The sequence below is a fragment of the Nannospalax galili genome, unplaced genomic scaffold (genome assembly GCF_000622305.1).
Source record: "Nannospalax galili isolate Female #2095 unplaced genomic scaffold, S.galili_v1.0 scaffold127, whole genome shotgun sequence".
In the NCBI taxonomy this organism is placed as follows: Eukaryota; Metazoa; Chordata; class Mammalia; order Rodentia; family Spalacidae; genus Nannospalax; species Nannospalax galili.
In genome coordinates this window covers 5,488,343-5,506,579 of record NW_008360326.1, presented here as the reverse complement: position 1 = coordinate 5,506,579, position 18,237 = coordinate 5,488,343, and positions in this window count along the sequence as shown.

Here is an 18,237-nt window from a genome sequence, read left to right as displayed (position 1 = left end):
TGCACATGGTTTAAGGACAGCCCAACCAATAAAACAAAACAGAGACATGTGAATAGTTGGTGTTTGGCTTATATTCAAAGTGGAGATTCAGATGTTTTTTTCAATAAATGAGATATGAAAATTATATATCCACAAGGAAAGTGAAATTGGACCCCTAACTCCTATAATGGATGAAACTAATTACAAGAATAGATTAGAATTAAATGTAAATGGAAGAACAATAAAACTCAGAAAACATTAGAGGAAAGCTCTTTATGATCTTGGTTAAACAAGATACAATAAACACCAATCATAGGTGATAATATTGGCAAATTTGATCCGGTTAAAATTAAGACATAGTGCCTGAGGATGTAGCTTGGTGGTACATTTGACTAGCATGTACAAGGCCCTGGGTTCAAACCCCAGCATTGGGGGAAAAAGACCAAGAGAATTAGGGATGGGCATGGTAGCACACACCTGAAAATCCTAGCCTTCGACAGGTGAAGGCAAAAAGATTTCAAGTTTGAGGCCAAACTTGTTCAAAAAACAAAAAGGGGCTGGAGAGATGGCTCAGCGGTTAAGAGCACTGACTGCTCTTGTAAAGGACCCGGGTTTGATTCCCAGCACCCATATAGTGGCTACAAACCGTCCTTAACTCCAGTTCCAGGGGAATGGGGATTCCAAAGCCCTCTTCTGACCTTCGTGGCATTGCATGACATGGGTGCCCTCACATATATGCAGACAATATGCTCATACACATAAAATAAAAAAAAAATTTAAAAAGTAACAATAAATGAAAATATGCTCATTACTCATCAGAGAAACACTAGCCCAATTGTGAAACAGCATTTGACCTACAGAATGTCAAGTTCCTATGATTCCATGCAAAATGCAACATAAATATGCTAATAAAGTAAAATGCAAATTAATATTGTGACAAGAAACTAATACACACCCATCATAAGTGCAGTGATTGTTAATCTTGATTATTAACTTGATTGGATTTAGAATCACTGTGGAAAAAAATCTCTGAGGATGTCAGCAAGGGGTTATCTAGATTCAGTTAATTGAGGTAGGAAGACTGATCACCTTGTGTGGGACCTGGACTGAATAGAAGGAGGGAGTGAGCTGAGCATGGGTATTCATTGCTTTCTGCTTCCTGATTGTGGATGCAGTGTGACTAGCAACTGTATCCTGCTCCTGCCACCATACCTTCCCTGACATGATAGACTGTATCCACTGGAACTGTAAGCCAATATAACCCCACCCTTAAATTGCTTTTGTCAGATATACAGCAATGAACCAATTTAAAAATATCTGTCCATACCAAGTATTGGTAAGGATGTGGAAAAACAGGAAGTCACACAATCTTAGTGGGAGTGTAATTTCACATTGGTTTAGGACATTCATTTGGCATTATAGCATTGTACTTAGGTGCTTAGGTGTACACCCTCAGCAAGTGCATTTACAGGTACATTTGGAGACATGCAAGAATGTTTATAGCAACACTGTTCATGAGTCTCAAACTGGGAACAACCCAAGAATCCATAAACAGTGTGGTGGACATTGCTGGAGACAGCAGCTTTGTGAAGTCTGAAACACACAGTTTTAAAGACCCTCTTTAAATGGAAGATACAAAATTACAAACAAAATGTAATGTAAAGGCAAAAATTTCATTAGAACACACAAGAAAGAAGTAATAATTCTCCACAAACTCTACTAAAAAGTAAAAGAGGGAACACTTCCTAACTCATTCTATGAGACAAAATGATGGTCATACCCCAATTAAAGACATCACAAGAAAAGGGATTCATACCTTCTGAATATAGATACAAAAATTCTCAATAAAATAGCAAAGTGAATCCAGAAATGAGTAAAAAGGATTATAAACAGACAAGGTAAGATTTATTCTAGGAATGCGAGGTTGGTTCAACATACAAAAAACAATCAATACAATACACCACTCTAACAGAATAAAGGACAAAATACACATGATGATTTCAAAAAGTTCAGGAAAAAAAATGGACAGAACACAATAGCTTTTCATGATAAGAATATTCAACATAAATGGAAGTATCTTTTAGTCTGATAAAGGACATCCATGAAAAATACACCTAATATCTTGCTTAAAGGTGACAGACTTGCCAGGCGTGGTGGCGCACGCCTTTAATGCCAGCACTTGGGAGGCAGAGGCAGGTGGATCTCTGTGAGTTCAAGGCCAGCCTGGTTTACATAGTGAGTTCTAGGACAGCTGGGGCTACAGGGAGACCCCATCTCAAAAAGACCCCCCCCAAAAAAGTGACAGATTTAAAAGCTCTCCCCCTAAGATCAAGAACAAGATGCAATGTCTGCTCTTGCCACTTCTGTTTAATTACACTGAAAATTCTATCCAGGGCATCTAGACAAGAAAAAAGGGCATAATTAGAATGAAAAACATATTCCAACAAATTACTTTTGCAAATTACTTTTGTAGTTTTGATCATGAGAATACTCTGTTAAGGCTCCTCTGAGAGCCTGTGAAGGGGACTATGAAAACGAGAAGGTTTGGTGCAAAAAGGGACTCTTTTAAAAAGTAAACTAATGCTTGCCTGGAGCTGGTGAGAGAGTTGGGTGTTGGGGAGGGACCAAGAATACAGGGTTTCTTTATGGAGTGATAAAAATGTTCTAAAGCTTAAAAACTGGGCACCCCTGAAACTGAAGTTTCAATAGTTTCACAGTATGACTCTGAACTGCAGTGTAATATAATCATACAATGGAAGACTACAGCAATGGAATAAAATACTCAACAATGATGTGGGTGAATCTTTAGAATATCGCATTGTACAAAAGAAATCAGCAGAAAATAATACTGTATGTAGTGAGTTTCATAGTGTCCACCTGAAACCTTAAAATGTTCCCTAATTTGGAAGTAGGGTCTTTGTGAATGTGAGTAGTGAAGGGTCTTGAAATGAATCACCCTGAATATATGGTATACCCTAAGCCCTGTAGCTGATATCTTTATAAAAGAAAAGAGATGGAGATTTGGACACTCAGAGGCAGGGAAGAAGGCATGTGGAGATGAAGCAGAGGCTGGAGTGATGCTGCCCTAAACCAAGGACTGTCAGGAGCTGCCTTGGAAAGGCAAGGAAGGATCTGAGAGTCTGGAGGGAATGCAATCTGGCTGATACCTTGGTTGCACACTTCAGGCCTTCAGGGTTATGAGACTAAAAGTGCTTTAAGTCACCTAGCTTGCAGTAGTTTGTTATGGCAGCCCTAGGAGACGAATATACTGTGGATTTATGCTTTTATGTACTACTCTTTAAAAATGTGTACTTATAGTTGTGTGTGGTGGCACATGCCTTTAATCCCAGCACTTGGGAGGCAGAGGCAGGCAGATCTCTCTGAGAACCAGGCCAGCCTGGTGTACATAGTGAGATCCATGCCAGTAGGGCTTCAGGAAGACCCTGTCTGACTCAAAATAGCAAGAGACGGTCAGACAAGTGATAACAGAGGAAATGGAAAGGCAAGTAAGCAGTCGGGAAGGGATAGGTGTTTGGAGTTGCCTGGTGTAAAGGAGAAAAACTGTTTTTCTTCTCCCCATGTTAGGTTCACATGTTAGAACCCTTATAATAACCAACAGATTAACAAGAGGAATAGAAATTTATTTAATATAAATTTTATTAGTTTTTGGAACCAAGTTCTCATGTAGTTCAGGCTGGCCTTGAACTCACTATGTAGCCAAGGATGGCCTCAAATTTCTGGTCCTCCTTCCTCCACTTCCCCAGTGCTGTTATTTCAATGTCACCACATCTGGGTGCTTTTTCTTTTTTGAGACAGGGTCTCCCTGTAGCCAGAGCTAGCTTGAAACTCAGTATGTAGACCAGGCTAGCCTTTATCTTACAGTGATCCACCTGCCTCTGCCTTCCAAGTGCTGTGATTAAAGATGTGTGCCACTACATGCAACTCTGTCTCTTTTTATGTGTATGAATGTATTGCCTGCAAGTATGTACGTGTACTCATTGTTATGCAGTGTTCATGGAAGTCAGAAGAGGGCATTAGATCCTGGGGAACTGGAGTTACAGACAATTGTTAGTCGCCATGTGGGTGCTGGGAACCCAAACACAAGTCCTCAGCAAGAGCAGCCAGTGCTCTTAACTGCTGAGCCATCTCTCCAGGTCTCTTTAAAAAAAAATTATGTGTGTGTGAATGTTTTGCCTGCATGTATGTGAGTGTACCACATGCATGCAATGCCTACAGAAGGCAAAAGAGGGTGCCAGATGCCCCTGGAGCTGGAGTTACAGGTGGTTATGAGCTGCCTAATGTAGGTGCTAGGAACTAAGCTCACGTCCTCCGGAAGAGCAACAATTGCTCTTAACCACTGAGCCATCTCTCGAGTCCCCAAACCCTAATGTTTGATAGTAGGTTTTTAGGAACATTGAAGACAGACAGAAAACTATGACGAGTAGTGGGAGAATATGAGCGAAGTGTGATAAAATGGAGACAATTTAGCGAGGCTCATTTGCTCAGATTCTTTTCTGTGTCACTGTCTTCAAGATAAGGAAGCTGCTTTTCTCTGGGTACAGGGAAGCCATTTCCCACAGAAAGGTCTTATTGCTGCCTTCAGAAGAGAAGGGGACACCAGAAAGACCATCCTATACCTACTATTTCTCAAAACCCTTCAGCTTAAAATACTTAATATGTTGGGGTAGCAGATTTTGGGGTACATTCCCTGAACCCATCACTGGGTGTCATGGCATGGTTGTTCATTCTCTAGTGACCTGTTGAGTTAGGTCTTTATTTTATCCACTTTTGTTTCATCTGCATTACTTTTCACAACCAGTTTTTGTTAGGGGAAAAGATAAAAGCAGAAAGTCTATAAACACAAATGTTAGCATCTGGAACATTCTAAATTGAAATAAAAGGAAAGGAAAAGAGCAGGATGGCCTCTAAATGCAAAAGTTGGCATCTGTCAAAAAGGTTCCAAATTCAAAGGGAGAACAGAAGTCTGTAGGGCTCTTTCCATGGAACTTTCCCAGGTCTTTCCGCAGAGGGCGCTGTTCTCCACTGAGCTCTGGACTTCCAGGCAGGGAAGATTGCCCTTCCTCTGCTCCCTTACGCTCACCTCACCAAAGACTGAAATGTTCAAATAAAAATGCGAAAAACAAAAAAGCCTTCATAAAGGAGAGCCAAATGCAGAGAATTGTAGATCCACATACCCTGGTTGGAGTGGAAAGCTGCCTCCCCACACTCTAGATCTAGTCCATCCAAGTTGCTGGGACTCCTTCCTGGGTCTCCACTCTGGGCTCCAGAATTTCCTCCATATAATAGGCTCTACATTACAAACTGTGTGGGTGCCGGCACATACACACAAATGTAATGTGCTCATGCGCACATGTTCCTATGTCTACATACATACATCTTATAAGCACAACAAATATACTTACAGAGACACATACATATACATTTATACACACAAATGAGCATACATAAATACAACAAAGGTACACATACATGCATGGAAACATAGACCTATGTTCATACAATATATTACTGTAGATATATACAAACTCATAGAAACATAGACATGCATTCATACAATACAGTATGAATACACAACATGTGTATACAAGTACATGGACATAAAACACATGCACACAGTGATGAAAAGATACTATGCATATAGCTATGTGCACAAACAAATATACCTACACACAAGCACATAGGTACATACATTAATGCAGACAAATACACAAGGTACAAATACATATCAAACAAGCAAATCTCTACCCGTCCACCTACACATGTACAAAAACACATGTACATGAACATGTACATGCATACAAATACTCATGTACCCATGCCCACTATATCAGAGTTGGTCTGTGTGGTTAATAGAATATGGCAGAACTCATGGTATGTGACTTCAAAGACTAAGCTATTAAAAGCATGATAGTTTCTGCCTTATTCCCCCTTTCTCTAGGGTCTGGAAAAAGCTGGCTGCTGTGTCATGAAGACATTTAGTCATCCATATACATGAGATTCATGTGACAAGGAACTGAGACCTCCTACCAACAGCTAGCACCAACTTTTCCAGGAGGGTGGGTGTACCGTCTTCAGAGCAGATTCCCCATCCCCTGTCAAGCTTCAGACAACTGCAGCTCCAGCCAACATCTTGACTGCCATCCATGAAAGAACTTCAGCCAGAAGCAAGCAGCTAGGCTGATCTTGATTCCTGAATTCAGAACCTGATAAATATTTGTTGATCTTAAACTGCTAAGGTTTGGATGTGGATACTATTGGTAAAGAGTGGCTGTACTGAGCCACACTAGCCTTGAAACAAAACTGCTTTGTCTCAGCAGGCTAGGCCACTACTGCCTCCAAGAACAACCATTATCTCATCAGAGTTAATCATAGCAAGCCCCAACTACAAAATGTGGATGTCAGTTTGGGATGGGTGATAATGCTGGGCTAGTTCTGACTCAGGGCAAGACCATCGTAAGCTCCATGATAAGCCCCAACAAGGACTATTCTGGAACACTCTGACATTAAAAACATTGCCTAACTGCCAGAATAGATACCTCCAACCTATAAAGACAGTCCCCTAGAATGACTTTGTTTCTCTCTACTGTCTTGCCCTCTGCAACTGTACTGCAGTGTATCAAATAAACTCTACTTCTGCCTTCTGTCTTTGGTGGATTCATTCACATTCCGTGTGTCATCAGCCTGGATTGCCATCCCTGGCCCAGCCTTGGGGATATTTGTTACACAGCAGAAGAGCAATAGATAATACAAATACATCACATGCAATAAAAACATGCACACATATACCCATATATATAAATTCATGCCTCACATAAACACAAACTTGTATGCAATACACTTGATGCAATACACTTGATACACATGTACACTTACAAACACATTATGCACAGGCACAGTCCCAGAGATTCCACTCCTGAAGAGTTCTTAGACTCTTTAGCATTCACAAACCCTTCTGGAGGTCCCCGCCTCCCAGAGTTCTGATCTATTCCTGGGGAGCTTATGCAGGAAATTCCCACCAGGGGTGACTGTTGTACCTGAGAAAAGGCCTTATGTTCTGACAAAGGGCTGTGGCCTCAGCCCTTATGGTATGATTCCCCAAGAAGAGGTGCTAGAATGGTGGTCCTTGCCTCACTTCATTCTCCCAGCCAAGATGACACACAGGCAGAAAGCTACTGAGGAGCCTCAGAGACTGAGGCCAACTTTGATGAGGGAGAAGCTTATACTCTCCCCATCAGGTGGGATAGCCTCTGTGCTCTGGAAATAGCTGGGTTGTGCTCCCATTTCTCCACAGACCATGCCTCTGCCCTTCTGGGTTTCAAGGACTTCAGCCCATTCATAGGGTGTGAGCTGTGACTTTTAGAGAAGCCAAAGATGAAGTCAAACAGAATTTGACTCATGATGTGTCTGGATAGCATAAGGCTGCTTTCCCAGTCATCATTTCACTTTGTGTGCACAGTCCCCCTTAAGGTTCTCACTTAAGAGATGACAGTGCGAGGCAGAGATGTTCATACATTAAAGTCCATTTCATTTATTCATCACATTTTTTATTTATTATTTTTGTTTTTTTTATGTGTATGAGTGTTATGCCTCCATGTAAGTAAGTGCACCCGTGTCATGCAATGGCTGTGGAGGACAGAAGAGGCTGTCAGATCTCCTGGAACTGGAGTTATGGACAGTTGTTAGCTGCCATGTGGGTGCTGGGATACGAAGCCGAGTTTTCTGCAAGAACAGTTGGTGTTCTTAACTGCTGAGCCATCTCTCCAGCCCGTATTCAACACATTTTTATGTGCTCTCTGAGATGAGCTCAGTAATCTAAACTAGACACTGAGGGTGTGACAGTAAAAGAAACACTCATGTTTTCTGCTCTCTTGGAATTTAGACTCCAGATGGGAGCCACAAATAAGTCAACAAGGGCATAAATCTAGATACAAATAACAAGTCAGCAAGGGCATAAGTCAGTACAAACTGTGATAAGATGAAGGTAATGATGCAATAATGATTGGTGGGGACTGGAAATGACTTGAAGAGGAATTGACAGTGAAACAGAGCACAGTGGAATGTGGAGAGAAAGGTTAGAGGGAAAAGCAAGACCACATTATGTTGGACCTTGCAGATCAGGCTTGGGGTTATCTGTTATTGGCATGTTAAGAAAATTCATTGAGGAGTGTTAATCAAGGAAGCAACACGTTTAACTTGATAGTTTAGAAAACTTCCCTGGTAGCTGTGCTTATTAAATTATAAGGGGGCAGGCTGGAGAGATGGCTCAGCAGTTAATAGCACTGGCTGCTGTTGCAGATGACCCATAGGGTGGTTAACAACCCTCCATAACACCAGATACTCCAGGGGATCTGACACCTCCTCCAGCCTCCAAGGGCATTGCATGACCTGGTACATACATGCAAACAATACATTCATACACATAAAATAACGAAATTATAAGGAAACAAGACTAGAACAAACAACCAATGTTTTGAGCACCTACAGTGAGCCAAACACTATTCTAGACTCCTGGAACATACCCCACGTTATTAGTCATTCAAGTACCTCAATAGAAGCCATCTTAATAACAGGTGTGTATTAGTTACTTTTCAGTTGCTGTGATGAAACACCATGACCAAGGCAATTTACAGAAGGAGGAATTTATTTGGGCTTATGGTTCCAGAGGGGTAAGAGTCCATCATGGCCAGGGAGGCATGGCAAGAGGGAACTAGAGCAGAGAGTTGAGTGTTCACATCTTCAAGCGTGCACAGGAAGCAGAGGAGAACAAGAGGAAGCTGGAGAGGCTATGAACTCTCAAACCCCACCCCTAGTGATCTGCTTCCTCCAGCAAGGCCATACCTCCTAAAGGTTCCATGACCTGCCCAAACAGTGTCACCCACTGATCAAGTGTTCAAATACTTGAACTTATGGAAGACACCTCATTCAAACCACAAGGTGGAATATGGTGGTTGAAACAAGGGTGGTGGCACTGGGTCTAGAATAATATGACTGATAAAAAGTTTTCAGGGAGAAATCATAACCATCTGTCACAGTGCTAATAGCAAAGAAGTATGAAAGAGAACAGTAGTAGCTAGTAACTACATTAGTTAATTAAGTGCTCACCGTGAGCCACTCTAATGTGGCAGGCCTTATTACCAGCCTATTTTGTAGATGAGGGGCCTAGGGCACAGAGAAGTTACAAAGCTGCCTGCAAATATGTGAATTTGATCCCAGGATTTGTATAGTCATTTCCTCAGAGTTGAAACATTCCACCCTGGATTGAAGTTCCTTAAGACTTAGGAAATTCTAAAGAAGGTTCCTTAAAACTCAGGAAGTCAACAATTCAAAGGCCTCAGAAATTCCTTGAAACTTACCAGATGCATAAGGCCCCTCTTGCCCCAAAGTTATATAAGCTGTAAGGACTCCTGAAGACTCCCTGGCATGCCTAGCCACCTGCAAGTTATGCAGAGAGCTCCAGGGTTCCAGCTTCTATGAGTCATCAGACAAAGGTGCAGATTTCTCAAAATAGAGAGATGCTCTCTGGCGTCTACAGTGGCCATTATATGATATGCTATTTATTTTTTCTTTTCAAAAAGTATTTATTATATTCTTATATGTGCACATGCACGCACATGCTCACCCATACTGGAGTGAGCTTTCCATATATACATATATATATATATATATTTCTGGAGTGAGCTTTCCATATATACATATATATATATTTTTTTTTCTTTTTCTTTTTGCAACAGGGTCTCCCTGTAGCCCCAGCTGGCCTGAACGTGCCATGTAGACCAGGCTGGCCTTGAACACACAGAGATCCACCCGCCTCTGTTCCCGAGTGCTGGGATTAAATGCATACACCACCGTTTCCGGCCTGCGCTTTTCATGTTTTTTAAAGTTGTCTCTGCTCCTGTAAGTAACCCCAATAAACTCGTCAGGTTGGACTTCTGGATTATGTAGAGGTTTGTCATCAGTCCCGATCTGGGATAAGTAGATATTTCTTTACATCTCTTCAGGAATATTGTCATACAATCCTACTTTAACAAGTAAAGGACTCTTTCTCAAGAACGATACTAGGTACCTTTCCAATACACAGTTCTGGGTTTTATCAAGGCCCTTCCTCACCTTTTAGGCTTGACGATAGAGTCAGTGGTGACAGGGAGCACTGCCTTCAGCAGCCTCAATTATTCCCTTCCCTCTCCCACTCAAGTACAGCTAGATCCTTGACTATACCACAGAAAAGACTTTCAGGACAAGCCAGAGTGAAGTAAAGTTACTGAGTTTACTGAGATAAGGGAGTGCACACTCTTCAGACTGAAGTATGTTTTAGAGAAAGGATGCTTAGGGAAAAGAGAATATACAATCCCAAGACATGGGTGCAAGCTTTTCAAGAGGGAGAGTTGCACTTAGGCATCTACAATGGCTATATGTGATATGTGGCTTTCTTTTTAAAAAGATTTATTACATTAAAAAGTTTTAATTGAATGTTTATGAATTTCAGACATTATATTTTGATCATATTTTGACCCTCTCCTCTACATGCCCCCCTCTTATAGGCTCTCCACTGGGTTTCATATACTCTCTCATATATATTAACATCTATTGAGTCAAGTTTGCATCCCCAAATGTCTTTTGATATTGTGTCCATCTACTGGGGCCTGGTTAACCTATCTATCATTGCACTCTTAAAGAAAACTAACTTTCCCTTTCCCAGTAGTTATCAGGTGCCAATAGTCCCTCAGCTAAGGCTGAGGCTTCTTACCCACTTCCATTTCTATGCTGGGATTTTGTCTGGCTTGAGCTTGCATGGGTCTGGTGCATGCTGTTACCACTGCTGTAAGTTCATATGAGAAACTTCCCTGCTGTCTGGAAAATTCCTTGTAGTCATCAACTACCTCTGGTTTTACAATCTTTCTTCCCCCTCTTCCACAATGGTCCCTGAGCTCTGGGTTGCAGAGGTTTAATATAGGTGTCCTATTCATGGATAAGCACTCTATAGCCTATTATTCTCTGCTCTTTGGCCAGTTGTGGCTTTCTGGATTAATCACCATCTGTCACATGAGGAGGCTTCACTGGTGAGTTGAGAGGTGCATTAATATTATTTCCACTACGTATTCCACAATGTTCTCTGAGCCTTAGGTGTAGAGGTTGCATTGTAAATATGTCACTTAGGGCTGTGCACTCACAGACACTTATTCTCTGCATTTGACCAGTTGTGGAACTTTGTAATAGTCTCCATCTGATGCAAAAAGGAGATTCTTTGATGAGTGGTGAGAGGTACATTTGTCTGTAAATATAAGGAATATATTTAGAATGCATTTAGAATATAGTAAGAAATTACATTGGTCTAGGGATGTGACAGAAGTGGGTTTTTCTCTAATATCTCTGACTTCTTCAGCCATGTGTATTTGGCTATGATTAGTACCATATATGAGTTCCCTCCCACTGAGCAGGCCTTACATTCAATTAGACAGCTTTTGATTACCCCTAGGATAAAAGCGCCTTTACTGCACCAGTAGAGATTATTTTCTGGGCTGGTCATTGTTGTCATTCATAGACTTTACAGCTGGATGGGATCATTGATTGTTTTTCTCCCTTGGCAGTTTGCATAATATCTTCTGATACCATGAGAGCTGGTCTTCAGGAAGGAGGCTTCCAGGTCAGTTCCAGTTCAGTTGCTCCAAGTTCTGTGTTCAAAGTATGTCCTGTCTTCAGCAATAGGGTCTTACCTTCAATTTCTGGGAGGCAATAAAGGGCTGTGGCAGTGGCCTGTATTATTTTGGAAGTTTCTTAGATGCCCTAACCAACAACTCAAAGGGAGGTTTCCTCTGCCAGGCGCTGTGTTTTTTGTTGTGTGGCCTTCGGCTATTCACATGCACTCATGTATATTGTATGTGTATTTTTCAGTAAGTTTTTGAATGGATGTATTCCCCTCTGGCTTTTCACATCATTATTCTCCTCTCTCTCCTCCTGTATAGCTCTTCTTATTCCCTCCCCAGATAAAGTATCCTCCATTTTCCCCATTTCTCCCTTTATAACACCTATCTCCTATTATCCCCCTCTCTTGAGATCCTTCTTCCCCTTTACCCTCATGGATCCTTTCCATTTTCCTAGCTCCTGTGGTTACATCAGGATATATATGCACACTTGAGGATTTGGAGCTAGGATTCACAAATAAGAGAGAGCATGCATCACTTGTTTTTTCCAAGTCTGTGTTGCTTCACTTAGTATAACAGTTTCTAGTTCCATCCATTTACCTGCAAATTTCATGATTTCATCTTTCTTTACTGCTGAGTAGAACTCCACTGTGTAAATATACCACATTTTCATTATCCATTCATCAGCTGAGGGACATTTAGGTTGTTTCTATTTCCTAGCTATTTTGAAAAAAAAAAAAAAAAAACAGCAAAAAAACATGGCTGAGCAAGTATCTCTGTAGTGGGATATTGAGGCCTTTGGAAATATACCAAGGAGTTGTATAACCTGATCATATGGTAGATTTAGTTCTAGTTTTTTTTTTTGTCTTTTTTGAGATAGGGTCTCCCAGCAGCCCCAACTGGCCTGGAACTCACTATGTAGACCAGGCTGGCCTTGAACTCACAGAGATCCTCCTGCCTCTGCCTTCCAAGTGCTGGGATTAAAAGCGTGTGCCACCACGCCCAGCTTAGTTCTAGTTTTTTAAGTCAGCCTGATCTATAGACATAGTGAGTTCCAGGCCAGCTGGGGCATCAGGGAAACCCTGTCTCAAAAGATTTTTTTTTAAATCAAATAAATGAGGCCGGGCATGGTGGCACACGCCTTTAATCACAGCACTTGGGAGGCAGAGGCAGGCGGATCTCTGTGATTTTGAGGCCAGCCTGGTCTCCATAGTGAATCCAGGCCAGCTAGGGCTACAGGGAGACCCTGTCTCAAAAAGACCAAAAAAAAAAAAATCAAACAAATGAGTATTTTTTAAATTAATTTAGTTTATTTTTACTTTATATGTGTTCTTGCCTGCATGTATGTAAGTGAACCCATGTATGCAATGCTTACAGAGGCCAGAAGAAGCATCAGATCCTCTGGAACTGGAATTTTGGATGGTTGCTAGCTACTATGTGGGTAGTGGGAATTGGACCCAGGTCTTCTGCAAGAGCAACCAGTGCTCTTAACCTCTGAATCATCTCTCCATCTCTCCAGCTCCACTCCCCCACTGCCTTTTGAGACAGGGTTTCCCTGCAGCCCTAGCTAACTTGAAACTCCCTGTGTAGACCAGGCTGGCTTGATCTCATATAGCTCTGCCTGCCTCTACCTCCAGAGCTGGGGTTAAAGGTGTATGTGGTAGCACCCGCAGAGAGGCAGCCCTCTCTTAAAAAGTCCTGCTCTGACTAGCAGAAGAGCCAGGGCTCAAGGGCCTGGTTACCATGGCCAGCAATAGGTCTCTGTGTGTGATGGGGAGGTGGGGTGGCATTGCTTCCCTGGAAAGCTCAGGGCCAAGAAGACTGGATTCTATTTCCTACCATGGAGCCCCTGGAGGTGTGGAGAGGGCAGAGTACCTGGGACCCCATTAGCTCTCAGAGTGAGAAGAAAACCTGAGTGAAGGGCATGGAGCCAGCTCTAGAGGAGGAGTTGTAGGATGGTGGGTGCACAGAACTCAGAAGCTCTGGGAAAGGAAAGTTAGTGGGCATCTTATAGGCCAAGGGTTAAAATAGGAAAGTGGGCATGGGAGCTAAGATAAGTAGGCTCAAGTGAGCACTAGGAGTTTAGGAGAAAGAATGGAAAGGAACCCTTGAGTGAGTCAAGGGACCTAGAACTGTTCCTCAAGGCCTTGGGAGAAATAAGACTCATAAGAGGCCAGGGCAAAGGCAGAAGGAGTGAGAATCATCAGCATCCAGCACCAGCTTCAGGAAGTGTCCAGACTAGAACTGCAAAGTCCTTGAGAGGGGGCAGCTAGGGGAGGACACGGCATAGGATAGGACATGTGCTATAGCCTTCTCCACACCCTACCCCATCTATTCAGGTACCCGGTGTTAAAACTTAGTGGTCAACGCAGAGAACTTCCTGGGGCATGGTGGGTTAGCAGAATGTAGATGGACTTAAGGAGTGCAGCTACAGAAGTCCATTCTCCTTCTCCTCACCACCCCTTTCAGGAACAAAGATCAACCCTCATCCCTTGGAGTTTCACTGCTGGTGCCGGCAAGGGTGATGCCTATCAGTCCTGGGACCACTGCCTCAGAGACTCAGCTCCCTCCCAAAGCCCTGCCCTCTACTGTAGGATGCTGAGGTCACAGGTTCTTTCAGGTTTTAATTGTCATTATTTTTAGCCTTCATTCATGTCAAAAGACATTGATTTTTCATTTGGAGTGGCAAAGTTTCCTTTAAAATAATTTCATTAGGCCAGGCAAGACTGTCCATCTGAGGCTCTGTGTACCTGTCCCTCCACAGGCTGAAGACTGCTCTTATCTAGAAGTCTATGCCCGGAAAGAATGAAGACCAGGGAATGAAGAAGCAAAGGAAGGACAGGAATAAGACAAAGAGAGTCCCTAGCTGGGAAGTGGGAGGGGATTAGCAGAGGAGTGACAATGGACAGATGTTACTCCTCAGCAGCTGGGACCTTTTGAGAACTTTTGGTCAAGTCTTGCTAACCCCATTCCCATGCCCTTAGTGGGCAGACCCAGGTGGCGCTAGAGCAGGGCAGCCTCCTCCAAGAGGTCACCAACTCCATCTTTCCGTACTGGGAAGGTGTATAACTGCACTTGTGCCTCAGGGTGAATCATAGCTGGGAGAGCTGGAGGACAGAGGCTGGCTTTAGTCAGATTCAAGGGTAGATACAGATATGGGAAACCCCCAACTTGACCTTGAAAGTTCCTTCTTCACACCTCTTGGCCTGAAGCTTCTTCATCATACCCACCTCTAGAGACTCACCTGCCAGGTCCCTGCCAGAGCAGGGGCAAAGCAGGAGCCATTATACAATCTCAAAGGAAAGTTATTCTCACTTGAGACTGGAGGAAATAGTAGAGGCTGTGAGAAGTCCCTGGAGGAAGCTATCATTCATTTGCTTGAGACCAGTTCATCCCTGGTGCTATCTGGATGACCAAGATCCAGGAGTAGTGGCTCCTTCAGTCAGACCCCACCCCTGACACACTCATATGGGAGCCTCTGAGTTGGGGAAGCTGAGCGGTTCAGTGTGACAAGTAGAAGACGTGCCAGATAAAGTTGGGGAGTGGGAATTGTCCTTGGGCAAAAGTGTCTGACCCTTTTGGAAAGCAGTTCCATGGTTTCAAATTTCAGAGGCAGACTTGCAGCCAGATATGGAGGCTCACATGCCTCCTGCTTCCCAGCTAGGGACTCTGTCTTCCTTCCTGCCTTTCTTTTGCTTCTTCATTTGCTGGTCTTCATTTTTTTTCTAGTCTTTTTGAGACAGACTCTCCCTGTAGCCCCAGCTGGCCTGGAACTCACTGTGTAGACCAGGCTGGCCTTGAACTCACAGAGATCCCCCTGCCTCTGCCTCCCGAGTGTTGGGATTAAAGGCATGCGCCACCACGCCCGGCTGGTCCTCTTCTTTTTCTTCTTCTTTTTTTTTTCTTTTTTTGAGTATAGACTTTTAGATATCAGCACGCAGGAGACTGAGGCAGGGGAATCAACATGTGAGTTTGAGGTCAGCCTCAATTCACAGTAAGGTCCTGTCTCCTGTTTCAAAAAATAAAATACAACAGCCAGGTGTGGTAGCACACACCTTTAATTCCAGCACTTGGGAGGCAGAGGCAGGCGGATCTCTGTGAGTTCAAGGCCAACCCAATCTACATAGTGAGTTCCAGGCCAACTGAGGCTATGGGGAGAACTTGTCTCAAAAAGACCAAAAATAAACAAACAAGCAAAAAAACCAAATGGCATATCTGTACGGAGTTCAAATCAATACTAATAACCTAATGATACAGTGTCTAATGGTAATATTAGTAGCAATGCTTCGTGTTTTAAAAGTGCTATTTACATTCTCAATCTCATTTGATTTTCAGCATAACCAGTAGACAGTATTTTACAACTCCATTTAATCACTTGTAACCAAATGCCAGGCTAAGAAACAATGCATTATTTCCTTTGAGTCTTAATTCCATGAAATTAACAATCATTTCACAGATTAAGAAAAAACTGAGGCTCAGCAAATTTAAGTTTCCTAGGGTTGCAGAGCTTATAAGAACAGGGATTCAGACCTTGAGGTTGGGTAGAAGGAAAGTTCTTGTAACCCAACCAGTTGCTGCGCTCCCCAGTGCCCTCTGTAGTGTGGTTGGTCCCCAAGCACTTTGAGGAATGAGAAAATCTAATCACACCCTGGTTTCTGGGATGAGGCAGTCAGATTTCCCCAAGTGTCAATTCTTTTCATCCTTTCACCCTGCAGGACTGTTCTGGAAGTACACCAAGTGCAGACCCAAAAGATGAGCCCGCCCAGGTTCCATATCCCAGAGGAATGAGACCCAGGGATGTGCAGGCAGCCTTTCCCACCAAAATAACCTGGGTGTGTTCTGAGCCTATGGTTGGTCCATGCTGCACATGTACAGTAGACAAGGGACTTGGAAAGGGAATGAGCAGTGGGACTGCAGATAGGAGCTGCCAGGAGTCCAGAGAATAGACCAATAAGAGCTCTTCTCTTAAACCGGGTGTGGTGGTGACACCTTTAATCCCAGCATTTGGGAGGCAGAGGTAGGTGATCTCTGTGAGTTCGAGGCCAGCCTGATCTACATAGCTAGTTCCAGGCCAACTAGGGCTACAGGGAGACCTTCTCTCAAAAAGACCAAAAAAAAAAAAAAAAAAAAGAACGAGAATGAGAGAGAGAGAGAGAGAGAGAGAGAGAGAGAGAGAGAGAGATCTTGTCTTCTGCTAAAGGAACCTGTGGTCCATCATTAATCTCTGCAAAAGGAGTGGACTGAAGGGTAGAGTTCCTACAGTTCCTGTTTGTAACCTCTGGCTTAACCTTCAACTTCTAGGGGCAATCACAAAGAGAAGCTTGAGTGGTGCTGTCCTAAGGTGAGATTACTTCAGAAAGTTTGAGATCCTTCATTTGGACCCCAGCTCTTTCCCTCTGAGATTTTCTATTGATATAATATTTCTTTAATAGTATTTCTATTTCTGTTTACTATTTTCCCTCTCCACCTTTGACTTCTGGCATGCCTCCTCTCAGAGCCCAGTAACCAAGATGGCAGGAAACAATGCTTTAACTCTGAAGTGCTTTCAGAAATCCTGAACCATGAAAGCAAAACCATGACAAAGTCCTGTTGCAGGTGATGGCCTGGGCTTGACCAGGCAGGCTGAACCCACTGAAGATCTGTTTAAAGATGGTAGCAGAGTAAGGGAAGAGATTGATATTGGCTAAGGGAGGAATGACAGAACTTCATTGAGGGGCACATGGTGGTAGAGAACTTTCTGGAAAGGTGGATAGAAAACAGGGCTTTCTACACCAGCAGAGCCAGAACAATTCTGGTTCTGCTGTGTCTTTGGACAAATGACCCCCACCCCCACCCCCCGCCGCCCCCCTCCGGGGTTGTAGTGAGGATTGACAGTGTTTGAAAAATGCCTGTCTTGTTGGGAGGGTCTGGATAGAAGGAAAATTCCTTGTTTCCCCACTGGAGGGCGCCTCGCTTCTTCTTTCTCTCCCTCTTTCAAGCTTTGACCAACTGAGGGATGCAGGCCCTGTGGCTTGCAATGGTCTCTTGTTCCTTAAGCACAGGAACAGACTTTGGAATGACAAAGGAAATCAGAATTCCACTTCAGTGTTTTCTAACGTTTAAAAAACATAGGGCTCTCTTCCTAGAGAACTGTAAGAATGATATGACCCCTATGCCCACCTCACCCATATGTATGCATTCACATATATATATATATATTACATGCATTTGTGTGTGTGTTTTAAATATTTTATGTGTATGAGTGTATTGCCTGCATGTATGTGAGTGCACCCGTGTCATGCAACGCCGCGGAGGTCAGAAGAGGGCTTCGGATTCCCCTGGAACTGGAGTTAAGGATGGTTCGTAGCTGCCATGTGGGTTCTGGGAACCAAACCCAGGTCCTCTGCAAGAGCAGTCAGTGCTCTTAACCGCTGAGCCATCTCTCCAGCCCCAATATGTGTGTGTTTAAATATAGTCAGCCTTCCATATCTGCAAGGTCCAGATCCATGGATTCAACCACAGATTGAAAATGCAGTTAGGCCTACAGTGGTACTGAACACGTACAGGCTTTTTTCTTATTGTCATTACTCCATAAATGATAGAATGTACCAATCACTTG